Here is a 19,700-nt window from a genome sequence, read left to right as displayed (position 1 = left end):
AGGAAGGTCAGACATCACCTGCGGGCTGGAAAAGGGTGAGGAACCTGATCAGATATGGAAGGTAATCAGATACGGAGGGTGAGGGTTTCTGGTTAAAATTGACTTAACAGAATTCCTGCTAAAGTTGGACAATGCAGGGAGGAACATGGAAGTAGACTTGGTTGAAAAGTTCAAGGGAGCCTGAGCAGGGTTTGGTCAAGGAGAGACTCTGTCAGGAGGACGTGGAGAACGGCATCGGTGGCTCTGACCAGGGCAGGAGAAGAGCCTTGTCTGACCAGGACGTCTGGCCTTTCCCGTCCACGCCAAAGGCTCACCAGGAACTGCATGCTCACTGCAACCTTGAGAAAATGGTTATGGGATGAAGCATCTACATTACTCCTTGTCTGAATCTCCATGGCCGGGACCCTCGGAGCACAAGGGTGACATTTGGAGATGACAGTGCCAGTGACCACTGGGAACCCACTGAACTTGAACCAGTTGGGTTTATGACATCACAGCGAGGGAGAACGCACCCACGGGGCGTCTCAGGACGAGGCTGTGAGGAAGGTCCGAGGATGGGGACAGTGGGGGGTGAAATTGGAGAGGACCTCGGGCAGCCGGGGCTCGCTCTGGATTGGGTGCAATTCTGTGACTGAGCCTCACAGTCATTCTCACCTGCAGAGGGCGGACCAGAGTGAGAAGGAAGCCCTATTTGGTAACAGCAGCCATTGCCCCCTTGGGTAGAAGGGGGTGTGGGATGCGAGGTGACCTTGCTTTAGTCTCTATCACCATTTCCACGTGGCCTCTTCTGAGGATATTCTGCGAGAGCCTCTGCGTCCAACAGAACACATGGCCTGGCTGGGGGCATCAGATGAGTTCCCAGATGTCAGGGGCTGCTCTTTTCTCCCTCAATATTAGTAGTAGCTGAATAGCTGTCTGTTAGGCTAAGTGTCATTATGTCAGATCTATCCTATTGATGTTACTGCTTCAGTAAGTGGCCTTCACCCAGAACTTCAAAAGTGTCTGCTACCCCCATGGTACTTACTCTAAGGGCGTTTATCTTATATTTGCTGTCACACCTGCTTTTCTTAATTTTTTTTTTTTACGGCTACCTCACTCCCTTCTTCTCCCATGAAGCTACATAGGAGGCAACAAAAGGACTCCTAGTATCCTTCAGTGCTACAGACTGTCTGCACATCGCCTCCAGGCCATTGACACAAAAGAGGGAAAGCCGGCTGGCCAGCACCTGCAGGACATTAGGGTCGGTTTCCATGAACGTTTCTATAATGATTTTTCGCCCCTTGCGGCAGCCCATTTTCTTCAGCTGTTTGCCTGGTGAGGCCTGGCTGACGGACAGCTCACAGCAAACTCTCAGTGAAGACGCGTAAGTGGATTGCAATTCTAGATTTTTCTGAATGACTAGGGATTTTACCTCTCATAAGCAGAGCATCTTAATAACCATTTGGGGAGTGGGTCTTTGTAAGACAATTGCACATGCCTGCCTTTTTAGCAGAGGTCTCTGAGATCTCAGCACCTGAGCACCTCTGTGTCCCGCTCACAGGGTGATTGACAGTGACAAGGAGACTGTTGGCAGCATTGTGGATGGAGTTCCAGGAACCAAGGAGGGGTTGCAGGGCGCCCCAGCTTGCTGTCGCTGCCCCTCAGGGCAAGAGAGGGGAGCTGCCACCAGATCCAGGGGGGACATGTAGCCGCAGTGGGGTCCTGTGTCTGCTGTGCTGTGGGTGAGGACCGATGCCAACCCGCAGTGACCGGGCAGGAGGAGGCCAAAGGGACGAAGGCCTCGTCCCCACTCTCCACTGGCACTGCCAGAGCCGGACCCACCGGGCAGGCAGCGGACTCGGACTCTCCATGCAGTCTCTAAAAGTGGGCGCCCCTAGCCCGGCAGCGAGGGAGGCCAGCCTTGGGCGGGACCAACCATAACCGCCCGGTTGCCCACAGCAATGCCCTCAGCTTCTTTCACAAGCTGTAGAGCACCTGCCTCTAAACCCAGCACCCCCGAGCTGTGACGTGGCCATTTTAAATGTGCGCCTGCTTTTCGCTGTTTTCCTCACTCCTCATGCAAAAGAAAATAAAACAATTTATTTTTATATGTCTAGTTTACTTAGACTCTGGATCACTGGTTAATATCTTTCTATGGCCTTTGCAGGCACAGTGACAAAGTTCATTGCAAGTTCTTCTGTTAATGAGTAGGAAAAGCAGGAGAAAAATGTGGAACTGTGTGTGGTGATGGGGGGTATCACTGTGGTGGTCAGCTTGCAATATGTACAAGTAGCGAATTGTGATGTTGTACACCTGAAACTAATATAACGTTATTGTCAGTTATACCTCAATAAAAAAAACAGAAGCAGATAAATAAGAATGGAAGCTTTACATCTCCTGCCACCTCTGACATTAGAAGAGACCCTAGAATGAAGACAGCTTTGAAGACCTGACACACACGGACTGGTCCGAGGGGAAGAGAATCAGACGTGACGTAATGAGGCAACACCTTCTTTAAAAGCAGGTGTATTCGTCAGCTTTGGATGCAAAGCAAACAGCATAACATCTCAGTGGCATAAAACAACAAGCACTTATCTGTCACTCAGGTCTGTGGGTCATCTATGGGTCCCCCCTTCAGGCTGCAGGTCAAGGTCACGTGTGCTCCACATCCTGGGGTTGAGGGGCATTGGGCACACCAGCCAGGAACTCCCAGAGGGGCAGGGCCTCAACAGGCCACACGGCCAAACCCAAGTTCTGTGGGGCGAGGGTTGAGTAGCCATCTCCCCAGTAGGTCAAAATCCTCCCTACACTCCTGTCCCGTTTCTCCATCTCACGATCCTGGACCTCATAGCTACAGAATCTGTAACAGCAGAAAGAGTTAACACACACCTACCAAAGGCTCTGAAATTATAAATCCAGAAACAGCTTCTATTCATAGAAGTCTCGGCATTTATAACTCCAAAGATGGATTTAATATTCATGCCCTGAGACACCTGTTTTTACAAGTCCAAAAAGAGCTTTGACGCACATTTCCCCTCACCCCCGTGCAGAAGTGTCTAAAGTTTGGGGGTTTTGTGTTGGCCATTTTTGCCTTAGTTTTGATTCCATACTCATTCCTTTCTTCCTACCGCAGTCAGCCTACCAGTTCCTGAAAGTCGGAGGTTTCCACTCTGATGGCCATCAGAGTGACCAAAGAGAAGACCTAGAAAGCCACCCTCTGGGGCAGGGCACTGTCACCCCAGCTCACATCTTGGCCCCTGTGCTCCTCTCCTGCATCCTTTTTGTCTTCCAGCAGAGAGAAGGGTGTTTGCCAAGCAGTCGAGGGCCTGCAGGACAGGCTTGGAGGAGAGGGGCCCCGGCAGCAGCTCCTGGGAAAGCCTGCACACCAAGAACTGCCTTGTTCTGTTCACGCCTCAAGAGACCTGAGGATAGACTAGCGTAAGAAATTGCTAGGCAGAGCAGCAGTGTCTTTGGTTTTTTATATTATATTCCGCTATGCCAAGTGTGAGATTTCTACATTCCTTCTGAGACTGCCCTGAATCAGTTCTCAAGCTAAAGGCTGATGACGCTGAAGTTTTTTCTTTTTTTTATGGTTTATACTTTTGTTTTTTAAAACATCTTTATTGGAGTATAATTGCTTTGCAATGGTGTGTTAGTTTCTGCTGTATAACAAAGTGAATCAGCTATACGTATACATATATCCCCATATCCCCTCCCTCTTGCATCTCTCTCCCACCCTCCCAATCCCACCCCTCTAGGTGGTTAAGTTCTTTTAAGCACCAAGAAAGGACTTTACTTTAAAACTCAGTCTGGTTGTTCTCTTTAAAATAGACTATAGGGACTTCCCTGGCTGTCCAGTGGTTAAAACTCCACCCTTCCGCTGCAGGGGGTGCGGGCTTGTTCCTTGGTTGGAGGACGAAGGTCCCACATGCTGCGCGGCGCGGCTAAAGAATAAAAAAGTTAAAAAATAAAATAGACTGTTAACTTTTCTGTCCTCCAGAGTTTGATTCAATTTTCCATACTTTTTAAGATGACCAACCATCCTTGTTTCCCCAAGACAGGGAGTTTCCTGGGATCTGAGATTTTAGGGCTAAAACCCGATAGTCCCAGGCTGATCAGGATGGCTGGTCACCCTGATACCTGTTCACCTTAGTCACTTTTTCTATTTTATGTAGCCACTCGGAGAGCAGAGAAAACAGTCCCTGCTTAAAAATCTGGGCGACAATGCAAGTTTGCCGAAATAAGGTCCTCCAGCACCAAACCCCTAACCCACACCCCCATCAAGCTTGCAAAAATCAATTTGACTACTGTCCCCCTTGCTCATCATGACTACCAAAGCCAACATAATGGTCAACTTTAATCTCTACCAATGCCAGGAGACGTCCTGCTCTGAAGTCAAAGCTCTAATCCAGATTTTAATTTAACATCTCTCAGGAAGGAAATCTCCAGTGGAAAAATACTATGGAAAAATCCATGACTTTGACCACTTCATTATGGCAAGACTATACTTACAGCACTGCCCATCGGGGTTTCCATTATAAATGGGGTCTAAATCTTGGTGGAACGCAATGCATTCTAGCTGGAGCAAACCGTGGACAGGTTTCCAGCCCATCGGGGATTTTTCTGATTTGTTTACAAATTGGCTGGGGATGGGGGAAGGGAGAGAGAGGAAGAGAATAAGCAACATGGATTTGTGTTTTTAGTGTGTCCTTTCAGCTGGAACTAGGAGAACAGAGACCAACAAGGAAATAACCACCCAGTGTCAACTGAGGAGGTCATCCAGATCTGAAAATTCTGGATTTCAAGGTGACATTTTGTCTTTAGTTCACCTTAAAAGATGGAGCATTCGATAGGAGAATAGAGATTTGCTTTTTTTTTTCTTATACCTGAAGTTTGGTCAGTCGCTGAAGAGACGAGCTTTGGCCGACTGTGCCTTTGAGGGAAGCATTGAGCTGGGGAGATGGTGGTGGGGGCATGAGACCTGGCTCTCTTTCCAGCTAACTCTCTGACTTTATGGAAATCAATTCATCATTCTGAGGCTTAGGTTCCTCTTCTGTAAATCGGGGATACTGTCTGTTGGTCTGGCTAACTTACAGAGTTCTTGTGTATGGCCTCAAAGCCAATGGGAGATGAACTCTCTTACCCAAGGGACAGGGTCCTTCTGTTTGCTTGTCCCATTTCCCAAGCCGAGTGTCCCAGCCACCCTCCAGAGAGAGTGGAGCCTGAGTCACCCTGTGTGGGTGGAGGTCCTCTGTTCCTCAGACCGTGGAAGGAGGGAGACACCACCACCCCTGGGATACTGTGTTACCCCAGAACCAATGCATCCTGGATCCTGATGGAGGCTTAAGCTTGTTTTTACGAAAAAGTTTTGCAGTACTTGCTCCAAAGCCACAAACTCATCTCGGGGCATCTTGCCACAGTTTTGTGACCTTGCAAGGCACAAGGGGTAAAAATTTCCTCCACAGAGTCCTGCTGGGTGGGGGCCGAGACCCTTCTCAGGCCTTGTAGGCTCATAGGGTTATCGTCAGGACCAAGATAAAATGGCCCTTAGGAAACGACTAACAAACAAAACAGGAATTCCCAAAATGTTAGGTCCCAGCCTTCCCCTCTTATAACCCCAGAACTTTTAGGAATACTGGAGGGAAAGAGATTGATTCTGGCTTCCAATCCTGTGTTTGCTTTAAATCACAGCCATTGCAAAGTGAATGATAAAGTTTTCCTTAGATATTCAGACCCTACCTTCCTTTCTCAAACGTCTGAAGAATTTGGAGGTCAATATTTTTTTTCCCAGCAGTCAGGAAGCAATGTGATTAATCTGAGTAACAGAGTGAGGTGGACAGAGGTCCCAGTTGCATTTTGTAAGGTTATAAAAACTTTCAGGATTTGGGTCATTTATTTTAGATAGCTATCAGCTAAAAGGCTTAATTTGGCTTAGTTTTGACTTGGGTTTGAAATAAATGGCCAACTGCCTTCTTCTCTCACTTAATTCATGACAAAGCTTAGCCATAATTCTAAGTTGCAAGAAGCCCGTTCTATGCAGAGATCAACATCCCATGACATGTTAATGCATTAAGCGGCCATAGATCTTACTGACTTTTGCAATGAACACGTGCTGTGCCGGGCTGTTTCAATAGGTGTATGTTATGAATTTAAGCATACTGTACATCCATGTTCTGTTTTAAGAGTGAACGCTCTTGTAATCTCACATGATCCTCAACGCTGGGTAGAAGGGGCAGCGGACAGAGGACTTGTTAACTGCAGCTGCAGGCTGGCTCCCCGCACCTGCAGGGCAGCGTGGGCTCAGTAGGTGGCGCCCTTGCCCCTCCATCAGCCCGCATCCTGGCCTGGAGACCCTGTTCTGTTTAATGCTCCATCTTTCATCCCTTAAGTATAAGTTTAGTTGGTTGATTTTTTAATCCATTGCTTTCAGTCAGGCACACAAACGCCCCGCCTGGATGGTACCAGCAGCTCTGAAAGGCTATGCAGGACCTTTGCATTTCCCAGCTGGCTGAGGCCCTGCCCTTGTAAGTTGTAGGCTTGAGGGTTTATTGAGATAATTAAGTGTTAAGGGCAGAGCCATTTCCCATAGAAGGAGTACAATAAATGTCCATTGTCAATAGCAAGTGGCCTTAACTTAGAAGTCAGCACTTACGAAATGACTTATTCATGGAGTTCATTCATGGGACAGACGTACACAATTCCTCACCCGCATTTCATATAACAGGGCCAAATCATGGGGACCCATGAGTCAGGCTCCCATTGCTACGGTCATTAAGGAAAAAAAAGTCATTTCTGTGTCTCTTCAGGGACAGTGAGTTCTGTGATGTGCCATCGGTTCTGTGGTGTCCCCAGCTCCCAGGTTCAGGCTAAATCCCATGGACCTAGAAAGGACATTTCATTTCTATGCAGTGAAAAGTATGCTTTTCTCAGGCAATGGAATACTATTCAGTACTAAAAAGAAATGAGCCAGCAGGCCATGCAAAGACATGGAGGAACCTTAAATGCGTATGACTAAGTGAAAGAAGCCAACCTGAAAAGGGTACATACTGTGTGATTCCAACTACGTGACATTCTCGAAAAGGCAAAACTATGGAGACAGTAAAACTATGGAGATCAGTGGTTGCCAAGGGATGGGGGCAGAGGGAGGGATGGATAGGTGGAGCACAGAGGATTTTTAGGGCAGTGAAACTATTCTGCATGATATCATAATGATGGATACACGTCACTATACATTTGTCCAAACCCATAGAATGTACAAGACCAAGAGTGAACCCTAATGGAAACTATAGACTTTGACTGATTATAATGTGCCCGTGTAGGTCCATCAGTTGTAACAAACGTACCGTCTGGTGGGGATGTTGATAACACGGGGGGCTGTACATGGGTGGGGGCCGGAGTTAAATAGGAACTCTCTATACCTTCTTCTCAATTTTGTTGTGAATCTAAAACTGCTCTTTAAAAGAAGTCTATCTTTTTCAGTTTTAATACTTTTTATCTACAAAAGTTGATTTACAATGTTGCATTAATTTCTACTGTACAGCAAAGTGATTCAGTTATACATACATAGACATTCTTTCTTTACATTCTTTTCCATGATGGTTTATCACAGGATATTGAATATAGTGCCCTGTGCTCTACAGTAGGACCTTGTCGTTTATCCATTCCATATATAAAAGCTCACATCTACTGACCCCAAACTCCCAGTCCATCTCTCCAAGTCTATATTTTAAAAATTCTTAATTATTCTCTCTTCTCAGCCATGAAGCAGAACCTATTTTTATCTCTCCAAACGTTTCCTCAAGTACCTGTATGTGCCAGGCTCTCCACCAAGTGCTCGAGTACTGGAGTCAGGCAAAGAGGGTCACCAAAAAGGCGGAGGGCTTGTCTCCTTTGTAGGCTGTGAGCGTCGGACGCGGCCCACCCGTGGATAGGTCAGTAAAATTTTTAACCGATTACAGATGCTTTGCAAATGTTAGATCTGAAAACCTGCCAGTTTGTTTAAAGAGGACTTTGGGGCAAGTAGGATAAAACCTGGAAAGTGTCCCAGGAGTCATGCCATCTCCTTGGTGGGCATCCCCTCCAAGTCCAGTCTGGTGGTTAGCGGTCAGCGTTGCAGTCAGCCTAGCTGGGTTCTAGTCTCTGCTCCATCCCAGAGAGCGTGTGATCCCTGCAACTTAACCTTTCTGTGTGACGTTCCCTCACTCTGAAACAAGGGTGATAGTAACAGCCCGTGTTAAAGGATCGTGTGTAGAATCGAGTGGGGTAAGACCCGTCAAGCTTCTGGCCAAGTATTTGGCACAGATGAAAAACACAAGGTTATTAAAGATTACTTTCCCAGGTGGTAGGCATGTGGGGAGAGCTGAGTAAGCCACGAACTCATTATTTTCTTGCCTACATTTAAAACTACACCTTTTCTCTGAGACGTTTGAAATCCCTAGAAATGTGCAATACCCACTTGGCAGACTTTGTCTGCCATGTGCTCCCAGGAGGGGTGCCCTGGAGGGATGCCCCAGGAGGGAAGCCCCAGGAGAGGTGACCCAGGAGGGATACCCCAAGAGGGGTGGCCCAAGAGGGATGCCCCATGGTAGGGAAAGGACACCAAGACTCCACCCTGTGCCTTGCGGGCTCGCTGTCAACCATTCAGACTCCCATAAGGCCAAGGTGAAACTCCTACAAGGTCTTTTGGGCCAAAGATAAAGGCCAGGAGTAGCTCACATAGAACTTTCTTTAGGGGGAAAAGAAAGATTACAATTTTTTCATGGTTCAGAGTTTTTGACGTGCTTCTTCTTGTTTTTCTTCATACTTGGGGACAGCAGAAATGACACACGGCCACCCCATAACCGTGGTGTGCTCTCCAGTGGACCATGATATATTTACTGAGAAATTTTTAATAAATAAACCACAGGCTTGAACCCATGTGCCCTTATAAACCAGCCGGTTCTCATGGGGAGAGTTCAGGAGTTTTTATGGAGCAATACTATGTTCTCATGAGAATTTTATTAGAAATCAGAGACTTGAAATGCATCAAGTGGGAAATTTATGAGGTTACATGGGAACCATCCTTTCATTTTGTCATTCTGGGTTAATTTACTTCTTTACAGTGTGTTGATTTACTTTGTAAATTTCAGTCATGAATTCTGAACTTTTCAGCAACTTTAAGCCAGCTCGTTGATTTCTTGAACTTTTCAATTCCCATTTTTATCCTTAAAATAAGATAGGTAATTATTGATAGCCTATATAAGAAAGTCCCAGCATCTATGGGAAACACATACTCCTGGTCAGAAGTATGTCCAAGCAGGTCTTTCCAGATGCCAAGGAATAAACAGAGCTTAGAGAAAAACATTTTTATAACTGCATGCAATTCTTTACGTCTCGAACTGTTCCACTTAATAGTTTCTCCAAATAATTTTTTAAATTGTGTTTTGCAAAGTACCCAGTTAAAGTTTCACTCACCAAAAAAAAAAAAAAAAAAAAAAACTTGTTTATTATCATGTAACCTAACTTGGAAAATAGCCCAAACCCAGAATAGATGTTTGTACTGGTGAAGTGGGGAGGAAGTGTTCTAAACAAGTTTTTGTCTGGGCCTGTTCCAGCATTTCATTAATTGTGTGTTGATGGTGTGAGGAAAGACGCCAGGCCAGGACTGGCCTTGGCTGGAGTCGAGAAAGTGAGCGAGGGATGCGGGAACTAGTCTTCTATTAACCCCTTCTATTAGCCCCTTTACTGATATCTGAGCTTGACTCCTGGGTGAAGTCCCCAATAGGTATTTTCTCTTAACCTCTAGATTTCATTCTCAAGTCATAACTGTGTTTTTCCATCCAAATATGTGCTTCAGGAGTTGGAGTTTACTGAGCTGTGGCCATGGCATAATTATGCTTTGTCTTAACCTTTTCTATCTACTCATCACCCCCAAACTCCTAGGCACCCATTTTAGAACAAAATATTCATAATGAAACAACACAAGAAGGAACCCTGGTTGCCGGCTTCAGATTTCCTGGAAAATGATTTCAGCTCCCTTATCGCAGCTCAGCTATTATTTGGACTAATGGAATCCGGTCATTCCTCCAAAATGCAAACTGAATAATCCTCATCACCATCCACTAATCTTTCCTAGGGTCGCCCATGTGCCAGGCTCCGAGCTACGCTATATACATCAGCAGGTTTACCACTGGAAACAACCCTCTAAAGAAGGTCCTAGGGGCTTCCCTGGTGGCGCAGTGGTTAAGAATCTGCCTGCCAATGCAGGGGGCACAGGTTCGAGCCCTGGTCTGGGAATATCCCACATGCCGCGGAGCAACTAAGCCCGTGCGCCACAACTACTGAGCTTGCGCTCTAGAGCGCGCGAGCCACAACTACTGAAGCCCGTGTGCCACAACTACTGAAGTCCGTGTGCTTAGAGCCCATGCTCTGCAACAAGAGAAGCCGCCGCAATGAGAAGCCCGCGCACCGCAACGAAGAGTAGCCCCTGCTCACCGCAACTAGAGAAAGCCCACGCGCAGCAAAAAAAAGGAAAAAAAAGAAGGTCCTAGGCTTCTCGCAGGCTCAGGTGGGTGAAGTAGCTTCTCCGTGATCACACAAGCAGACATGCTCTTACTTGCCCTGAGGTGCCCAGACTCTTTGGGACCAAGCTCCGACCTAGGAGACGTAGACTCTGCCCTCAGTAAGCTCTCTTCCTAATTTCAGGAATAAGGAACGTGAGACCAAGGCCAGTGCTCAATCCCAATGACTGCCCAGTACGATGCTGTCATTGTGTGGGAGAAACGAATCTCTGATTGCAAATAAGCACATGAAAGAAGATGCTCTGCACATCATATGGGAAGTGCAAGTTAAAACAGCAGTGAGTAAAAAAAAAAAAAAAAAAAAAAGCAGTGAGATACCCCACACACCTATGAAAATGGCCAGATCCAGACACTGACATCACCACATGCTGATGGGGATGCGAAGCGGCAGGAACTCTCATTCATTGCTGGTGGGAATGCAAAATTTCTTTCTTACAAATTAAACACACTCTTACCTCGTGATCCAGCAATCACACTCCTTGGTATCTACCCAAAGGAGTTGAAAACTTATATCCACCCAAAAATCTGCACGTAGATGTTTATATCAGCTTATTCATAGTTGCCAAATCTTGGAAGCAACCAAGATGTCTCTCAGTATGTGAATGGATAAATAAACTGTGGTCCATCCAGACAATGGGATATTATTTAGTGATAAAAAGAAATGAGCCGTCAAGCCAAGAAAAGGCATGGGGAACCTTAAATGCATAGGACAAAGTGAAAGAAGCCAATCTGAAAAGGGTTCATACTGTCTGATTCCACCTCTATGACATTCTGGAAAAGGCCAAACTATAGAGATGGTAAAGATCCTCACAGGTTGGGGGTTGGAAAGGATGAAGGGGTGAAACATAGAGGGTTTTTAGGGTGATGAAAATACTCTGTAGGATGCTATAGTGGTGGATACGCAGCGTTATCTATTTGTCCGAACCTATAGAATGTACAACCCCAAGAGTGAAGCCTAATGTAAACTACGGACTCTGGGTCATGGTGATCTATCTGTCAGTGGAGGCTCATTGATTGAAACAAGTGTAGCACATGGTTCAGGGTGTAGCTGGTGAGAAAGGCTGTGTGTGGATGGGGCAGGGGATCTGTGGGGAATCTCTGCACCTTCCACTCAATTTTGCTGTGAACTTAAAACTGCTCTCAAAAAATAAGGACTATTAAGAAAAAGAAAACAAATGATCAAAGATGCCCTGGACTCAGGGAACGGTGACCCCAGTGGCCTGAGAGCAGGCACCCTGAAGCAGGGTTTCACCATCTTAACAAGCATAAAAGTAAATCAAAATGAGCAATCCAGCTCATTGCTGTGGAGGATGCATCCTGCAGGGCAAAGAGTGTTGGTCACAAGATGGAGACAGGCAGGAAGCCTTCCTGGTGGAGGAGGCCTTGCAGGGCGTGAGGGCCCATGGCTGGATAGGAGGCAAAAGCCGGGCCTGGACCAGGGCCTCTCACTCATCTGGCTGTGGTCTTTGCCCTGGGATTTTGCCTCTAGATTCCTCTGCTATCTGCCCTGGCCTCTTTTTTTCTGAGAATTGTTAACAAATTGGTTTCTTCCACCTCCAGGCAAGCTGTGTTTTGGAGACGAGCCAAGGAAAATACCCACTGAATACAAACCAGTCTCACAGAACATGCCCAGCAAAGTGCACAGGAAACCCTTTGTTCTCAGCCAGCACTGCAGATGGTCTCTCCTCCCTCCTTCCTCAGAGGCCTGAGGGCCTGGGTGGCAGGTATCGAGGGACCACATTCTCCACGGGTCTGCAAGGAAGGACAAACGGGCCCTGGGCGGGGGGGACTCCTCCCACCTCAGTTGGGATGTTTCCAGCATCACACACAGAGGAAAGACTTCCAGCCCTGGGAGAAAGCTCGGTCTCCTGGGAGCTGCTCCAGAGAGCACAGCCTCCAGATTAGAGGCTTCCGGGGGTGGGGACCACAGCGGGGTTAGAGGAAAACATGATAAGTCCAAGTGGCCCCGGCTGGGGCTGCAGCCTACCCCGTGTCCCCGCTCCCAGCTTGGATGGCACTGCTGCTGCCCAGACAAAGGGGTCTCGGGCATCACAGTTGAGATTCCAAACCGGCTTCCACTGGGGCTCTCTCTGCGGCCCGTCCCCAAGGCCCTGCTCCAGTCTGGGCGGGAAGGTGACCCCCTGTCCACTGTGTCCTGCTTTTAACCAATTGCCCTGTCAGGGGTTATGGTGATGAGCGTGCCTGGTGTCTTCCTTTCTTTCCTCCTCCAGAGAGTTCCCCAACATTTGGAGAGGTTCTGTGCCCAAAGCAAAGGCACTGAGGCTGGGCAATGGTCCCCTTTCTTCAAGGGAAGGCGTGGACACCCTCGGTGGCATGTCTGTTCCAACAGCTGTGACCCACCACCTGCCTGTCGTCCTCACCTACAAGGCTGAGCTGAAAGCAGGACGCAGGGCAAAGCCGCCGCACCTGCACGTTCGGGAGCCTCACCCGCCGGAAAACAGCTTCGCCTGGGGTGAGAGCAGAGCCTGGCTGGAGCCCAGCTGCTGAGCGAGGGAGGACCCGCTGGCCTCCTGGAATCTGTTCCTCCTGCACACAGAACGGTAACCAGCTCTCAGTGCAGGGCCGGGGGGCGCGGCGGGTGAAGGAGATCCGCTGGAGGTTCTCCTTCCTGTGAGCTGTTTCCCTGCACAGGTGGTGACCGTGGCCTCTGTTCACTCCCATCAGACGTGGGCCCGGGGTGGCTTCGCCCCGCACTGCACCCCGGGGCTTAGGACCCTGCCTGGTTCTAATACCTTAAGTACTCAATATGCATTTATTGAATAAATGACTTTTCGATGTCTTTGTCTGTGCAGTGAAATAGCAAGGAGACCCTAGCTGGTCCTCTTTGGCGTGGTGAGTCTGGAGTGAGGGGCATCTCCAGAGCCTGAGGAGACAAGGCCCTCACCAGCAGCTGTTGAGGGGTCCCTGTGCTCCCCTCCCCACCTCCCCTTGGTCCCCACAGGCCAGACCGTCGCCCAGAAGTTCGAGAGATTTGATGGCAACTTTTAACTCACCCTCCAACACTGATAGCCGTTATCCAGGCTCTGGGAGAAAACCCGCAAAGCAGGAAACCAGCTTCACTGTAAATCCCCCCTCTTCACTCTGAGGGGGGCTCTTTGTGCTTCTTCTTCGGAGATGCGTGACCCACCTCCCCTTCTCCCCTGCGATGTCACCCACGGCACTGACACTGACACCCTCCCCTGTGCCTCAATCTAACCGAGCTGGGAAGATGGACCCCATCAGGGGAGCCTCTTAACTTCCCATATTTTCCCCTGGAAAACGGTTGGGAGTTTCATGCACCCTCTCTTCTATCTCCTGTCCTCTTCCTTATAGGATCCCGTCTCCCACCCTGGCACCTCCATCCCTTCCTGCTTCCCCCGACCTCCCTCCATGAGTTATCCTCACCACCTCTCTCTCTAGATGCTTCTGCTAAGACTCAAAACACACCTGAGTGTCCACACAAAGAAATATTGCTTCTAACCCTTCCCCGGCCGTGCCACGTCCTCAGGCCAACTTCTCTCCCTTCCCTGCTGCGTCTCCAAGTCCAGCCCAGCCCCTGAGGCTGCCCCCATCCTCGGGCTCTCCCTGAGGCTAACCCTAAACCTAACCCTAACCCTAACTCTAAACCTAACACTAACCCTAACCCTAACCCTAGCCCCCATCCTCGGGACCTCCCTTAGGCTAACCCTAGTCCTAACCCTAACTCTAAACCTAACCCAAACCCTAACCCTAACCCTAAACCTAACCCTAAACCTAAACCTAACCCTAGCCCCCATCCTCAGGATCTCCCTGAGGCTAACCCTCACCCTAACCTGATGCATGGCCTCCAGCTGACACAGAGAATGTATTTGGTCTCGAGGAAGCCTCAGGGGCCATCGAACCTGACCCTCTCCTTTCAAGGCTGAAAGACAACAGAGGTGACGTTACTGGCCCAGAGTCGCAGGAGTTAAGGTGGACTCAGGATCTGGACCCTGACCTCCCCTTTTCCGTTCAGAGCGCTCTCCACTCTCACTCAGCTCCGCATCCCGGGACCACACACATTTTAGCACAGCAGACTTCCCACTCCACAGCTCACCGGCTTCTCTTCCTGCCTTTCTGAAGGCTCCTGCTTGGGCTGGTTCCCTCCCCCGCCCGCCCCTTCCCCACTGGCCCACAGATGCTGCCATCTGGACACTAACTCTTCCCTAACCCCCAAGCTCCCCCTTAGCCAGCCCTTCCAACCCTACACTTCATCCTGATGCCAGCACTCCTCTCCTCCTGTGATTTAACACAGGGAACCAATTTTCTGCATTTACTTCTCCAGGCTGTGCTCTTGAGGTGGGGAGTCTCTCCCATCTCATTGCGTTTCTGCAGTAATGACGAAGACAGTGTAAACAGACAGAGCCCGTGTTCCTTGGACAGTGGGGAAAAGGGTTGAGGCAAAAGACATTTTAAAATAATTTACTATCCAATGATCAGTTTGTTAAGTGTGAATATTTTCATAATTTCCTTTAAACAGAATATAGTTCCCTTTCCAGAGGGCAGATTTACATCCTCAACAAATTCTTTTCGCATCTGTCTCAAGTCCTGAGTTAAAGCACCACCGTACGTTTGTCCGGTAGAAGATATGCTGGATGCAGTACCACTGTACCTGCTGCATAAGACTTAGACATCCTCTGTTTAGAGAGCTAATCAGGTAAATGTTTGTTTTTTTTTTTTCTTTCCCTCCCCACATATCCCCAAGACAGTCCTGCTGAAAAAAAAGAATTCTAGGACTTGTCCACTGCACCCTAATAATAGAAACAATAACACTTTGTGCAGAAATGTATAATGAGGTTGTTTAAAATACCTTCTTTGTAACACTTGGCAATTTTCAAGATACTTTCTCATCATGCTTTGGCCATCTCCCAGAAAGATTCTATTTTTATCTGAAAATGTACACAACATCTATAAACTCAGGGTGGAAAATAAATGCATCATTGAGCAGCAAGACCTGGACCTCCAGGAGGGGCAGGCAAATGCAAAGGGCAGTGCTCGGCTCTATGTCAAGCGGGCCTGCCGTGACCTCAGCCGGGGTCCCTGCCTCCTGCCTCAGTCTGCTCCTCCAGGAAGTGGGCTGAACGCTAGTGCCTGTTTTGCAGGGAGGTTGTAAGCCGTTTTGAGGTCACACAAGGAACGGGCCTACCATGGTGTTTGGCATGTGAGGCTCGCAATACATACTAATTACCAAAAAAGGAAGCAAGAGAGAACCTAAATTGAAATACTGTAGCAGTAAACCTCCGCGATGTTAGTTTCTTCCTCTCTCTGGATTGTCAGCCCTTAACTTGGTTCCATGTCCCCCGCCCTCACCGCCACCAGCTCCCGTCGCCCCGTCCTACACGGCAGGAAAGTCTGCCCTGTCTGGTTGGGTTTTAGCTTGTCCTTCACCCCAGCCAGACGCTTGCTGCAAAACACAGCTTCCACAGTGATGCCCGCCCACCCCAGCTGACTGCTGCAGCCCCACCTGGTCAGCATCAAGACCAGGTGTAAATGGATTTGTGTGTTCGGTTCTCTGATCAATGGTCTAGCTCTCTGCCAGTAGGTAATCGCTTTCAGTGTTGCATTTCCCGCCAGGTCCCCAGTTTAAAAGGCCTCCCTGGGGCCTGGGATCTTTGCCAGAGAACCACACAGACAGGCCTTTGAATTCGCCTCACAAAACCTAACCAAAAATTCCTGCTGGTGGGGGTCTGGGTGTCTGCTGGAGCACAGCCCTGCACGAGCTGGGAACATGGCAGCTTCTAGAAAGAATGACATCAGCTGGAGGGGCCGTCGCGTTGCCTGCATTAAAACCTTGCAGCACTTTTTATCATAAATGGGTGTTGAATTTTGTCAAAAGCTTTTTCTGCATCTACTGAGATTATCATATGGTTTTTTATCCTTCAATTTGTTAATATGGTGTATCACATTGATTGATCCAGGTATACTGCAGAATCCTAAAGTAGGCATAGAGGGAAACTACCTCAACATAATAAAGGCCATATATAACAAACCCACAGCCAACATCGTCCTCAATGGTGAAAAACCGAAACCATTTCCTCTAAGATCAGGAACAAGACAAGGTTGCTCACTCTCACCACTATTATTTAACATAGTTTTGGAAGTTTTTGCTATGGCAATCAGAGAAGAAAAAGAAATAAAAGGAATCCAAATCTGAAAAGAAGTAAAACGGTCACTGTTTGCAGATGACATGATACTATACATAGAGAATCCTAAAGATGCTATCAGAAAACTACTAGAGCTAATCAGTGAATTTGGTAGAGTAGCAGGATACAAAATTAATGCACAAAAATCTCTTGCATTCCTATACACTTACGATAAAAAATCTGAAAGGGAAATTAAGGAAACACTCCCATTTACCATTGCAACAAAAAGAATACAATACCTAGGAATAAACCTACCTAAGGAGGCAAAAGACCTGTATGCAGAAAACTATAAGACACTGATGAAAGAAATTAAAGATGATACAGAGAGATATACCATGTTCTTGGATTGGAAGAATCAATATTGTGAAAATGACTATAGTACCCAAAGCAATCTACAGATTCAATGCAATCCCTATGAAACTACCAATGGCATTTTTCACAGAACTAGAACAAAAAATTTCACAATTTGTATGGAAACACAAAAGACCCCAAATAGTCAAAGCAATCTTGAGAAAGAAAAACAGAGCTGGAGGAATCAGGCTCCCTGACTTCAGAGTACACAACAAAGCTACAGTAATCAAGACAGTATGGTACTGGCACAAAAACAGAAATATAGATCAATGGAACAGGATAAAAATCCCAGAGATAAACCCATGCACATATGGTCGCCCTATCTTTGATAAAGGAGGTAAGAGTATACAATGGTGAAAAGACAGCCTCTTCAATAAGTGGTGCTGGGAAAACTGGACCGCTATATGTAAAAGAATGAAATTAGAACATTTCCTAACACCATACACAAAAATAAACTCAAAATGGATTAAAGACCTAAATGTAAGGCCAGACACTATAAAACTCTTAGAGGAAAACATAGGCAGATCACTCCATGACATAAATCACAGCAAGATCTTTTTTGACCACCTCCTAGAGAAAGGGAAATAAAAACAAAAATAAACAAATGGGACCTAATGAAACTTTAAAGCTTTTGCATAGCAAAGGAAACCATAAACAAAATGAAAAACAACCCTCAGAATGGGAGAAAATATTTGCAAATGAAGCAACTGACAAAGGATTAATATCCAAAATATATAAGCAGCTCATGCAGCTCAATATCAAAAAAAAAAAAAAAAAAAAAAACAGGGCTTCCCTGGTGGCGCAGTGGTTGAGAGTCCGCCTGCCAATGCAGGGGACGCAGGTTCGTGCCCCAGTCCGGGAAGATCCCACATGCCGAGGAGCGGCTGGGCCCTTGAGCCATGGCTGCTGAGCCTGCGCGTCCGGAGCCTGTGCTCTGCAACGGGAGAGGCCACAACAGTGAGAGGCCCGCGTACCTCAAAAAAAAAAAACCAAAAACAAACAAGCAAACAACCCAATCCAAAGATGGGCAGAAGACCTAAATAGACATTTCTCCAAAGAAGATATACAGACTGCCAACAAACACATGAAAGGATGCTCAACATCACTAATCATTAGAGAAATGCAAATCAAAACTACAATGAGGTATCACCTCACACCAGTCAGAATGGCCATCACCAAAAAATCTACAAGCAAGAAATGCTGGAGAGGGTGTGGAGAAAAGGGAACCCTCTTGCACTGCTGGTGGGAATGTAAATTGATACAGCCACTATGGAGAAGTGTATAGAGGTCCCTTAAAAAACGAAAAATAGAACTACCACATGACCCAGCAATCCCACTACTGGGCATATACGCTGAGAAAACCATCATTCAAAAAGAGTCATGTACCACAATGTTCATTGCAGCTCTATTTACAATAGCCAGGACACGGAAGCAACCTAGGTGTCCATCGACAGATGAATGGATAAAGAAGATATGGCACATATATACAATGGAATATTACTCAGCCATAAAAAGGAATGAAATTGAGTCATTTGTAGTGAGGTGGATGCACCTAGAGTCTGTCATACTGAGTGAAGTAAGTCAGAAAGAGAAAGACAAATACTGTATGCTAACACATATATATGGAACCTAAAAAAAAAATGGCTCTGATGAACCCAGGGGCAGGACAGGAATAAAGACACAGACGTAGAGAATGGACTTGAGGACACGGGGTGGGGGAAGGGTAAGCTGGGACAAAGTGAGAGAGTGGCATGGACATATATACACTACCAAATGTAAAATAGATGGCTAGTGGGAAGCAGCCACATAGCACAGGGAGATCGGCTCCGTGCTTTGTGTCCACCTAGAGGGGTGGGATGGGGGGGTTGGAGGGAGACGCAAGAAGGAGGGGATATAAGGATATATGTATACGTATAGCTGATTCACTTTGTTATATGGCAGAAACTAACACACCGTTGTAAAGCAATTATACTCCAATAAAGATGTTTAAAAAAAAACAACCTTACGGCAGGAGAAGTGAGGAAGCAGCCACTCGGAACTCGCTGAGTCCAGGGGCAGCGGGTGTATGGAAACCCTCTGCACCTTCCCCTCAATTTCGCTGTGAATCTAAAGCTGCTCTAAAATATAAAGTCTATTTAAAAGGGGAAGAAAGGCTGGAGATGGATAGTGATAATTGAAGTAGAACAACGTGAATGTATTTAATGCCACTGAGCTGTACCCTTAAAATGTTTGAGAGGGAACTCATACAACTCAATAGCAAAAAAACCAGACAATCTGATTTTTAAAACGGGCAGAGGACCTGAATAGACATTTTTCCAATGAAGACATACAGATATCCAACAGGTGTAAAAAAGGTGCTCAATATCACGAATCATCAGGGAAATGCAAATCAAATTCACAATGATATCACCTCACACCTGTCAGAATGGGGATCATCAAAGAGACAAGGGATAACAAGCATTGGTGAGGATGTGTAGAAAAGCAAACCTTGTACGCTGTTGCTGGGAATGTAAATTGGTGCATCCACTATGGAGAACGGTATGGAGTTCCCTCAAAAAACTAAATACAGCACCATATGTACCAGCAATCCCACTTCTGGGTATTTATCCCAAGGAAAGGAAAACACGACCTTGAAAAGATACACGCACCC

Source organism: Monodon monoceros, unplaced genomic scaffold (assembly GCF_005190385.1).
Source record: "Monodon monoceros isolate NGI ecotype Baffin Bay Population unplaced genomic scaffold, NGI_Narwhal_1 Super_Scaffold_17, whole genome shotgun sequence".
Taxonomy (NCBI): Eukaryota; Metazoa; Chordata; class Mammalia; order Artiodactyla; family Monodontidae; genus Monodon; species Monodon monoceros.
This window is presented reverse-complemented; position numbering follows the sequence as displayed.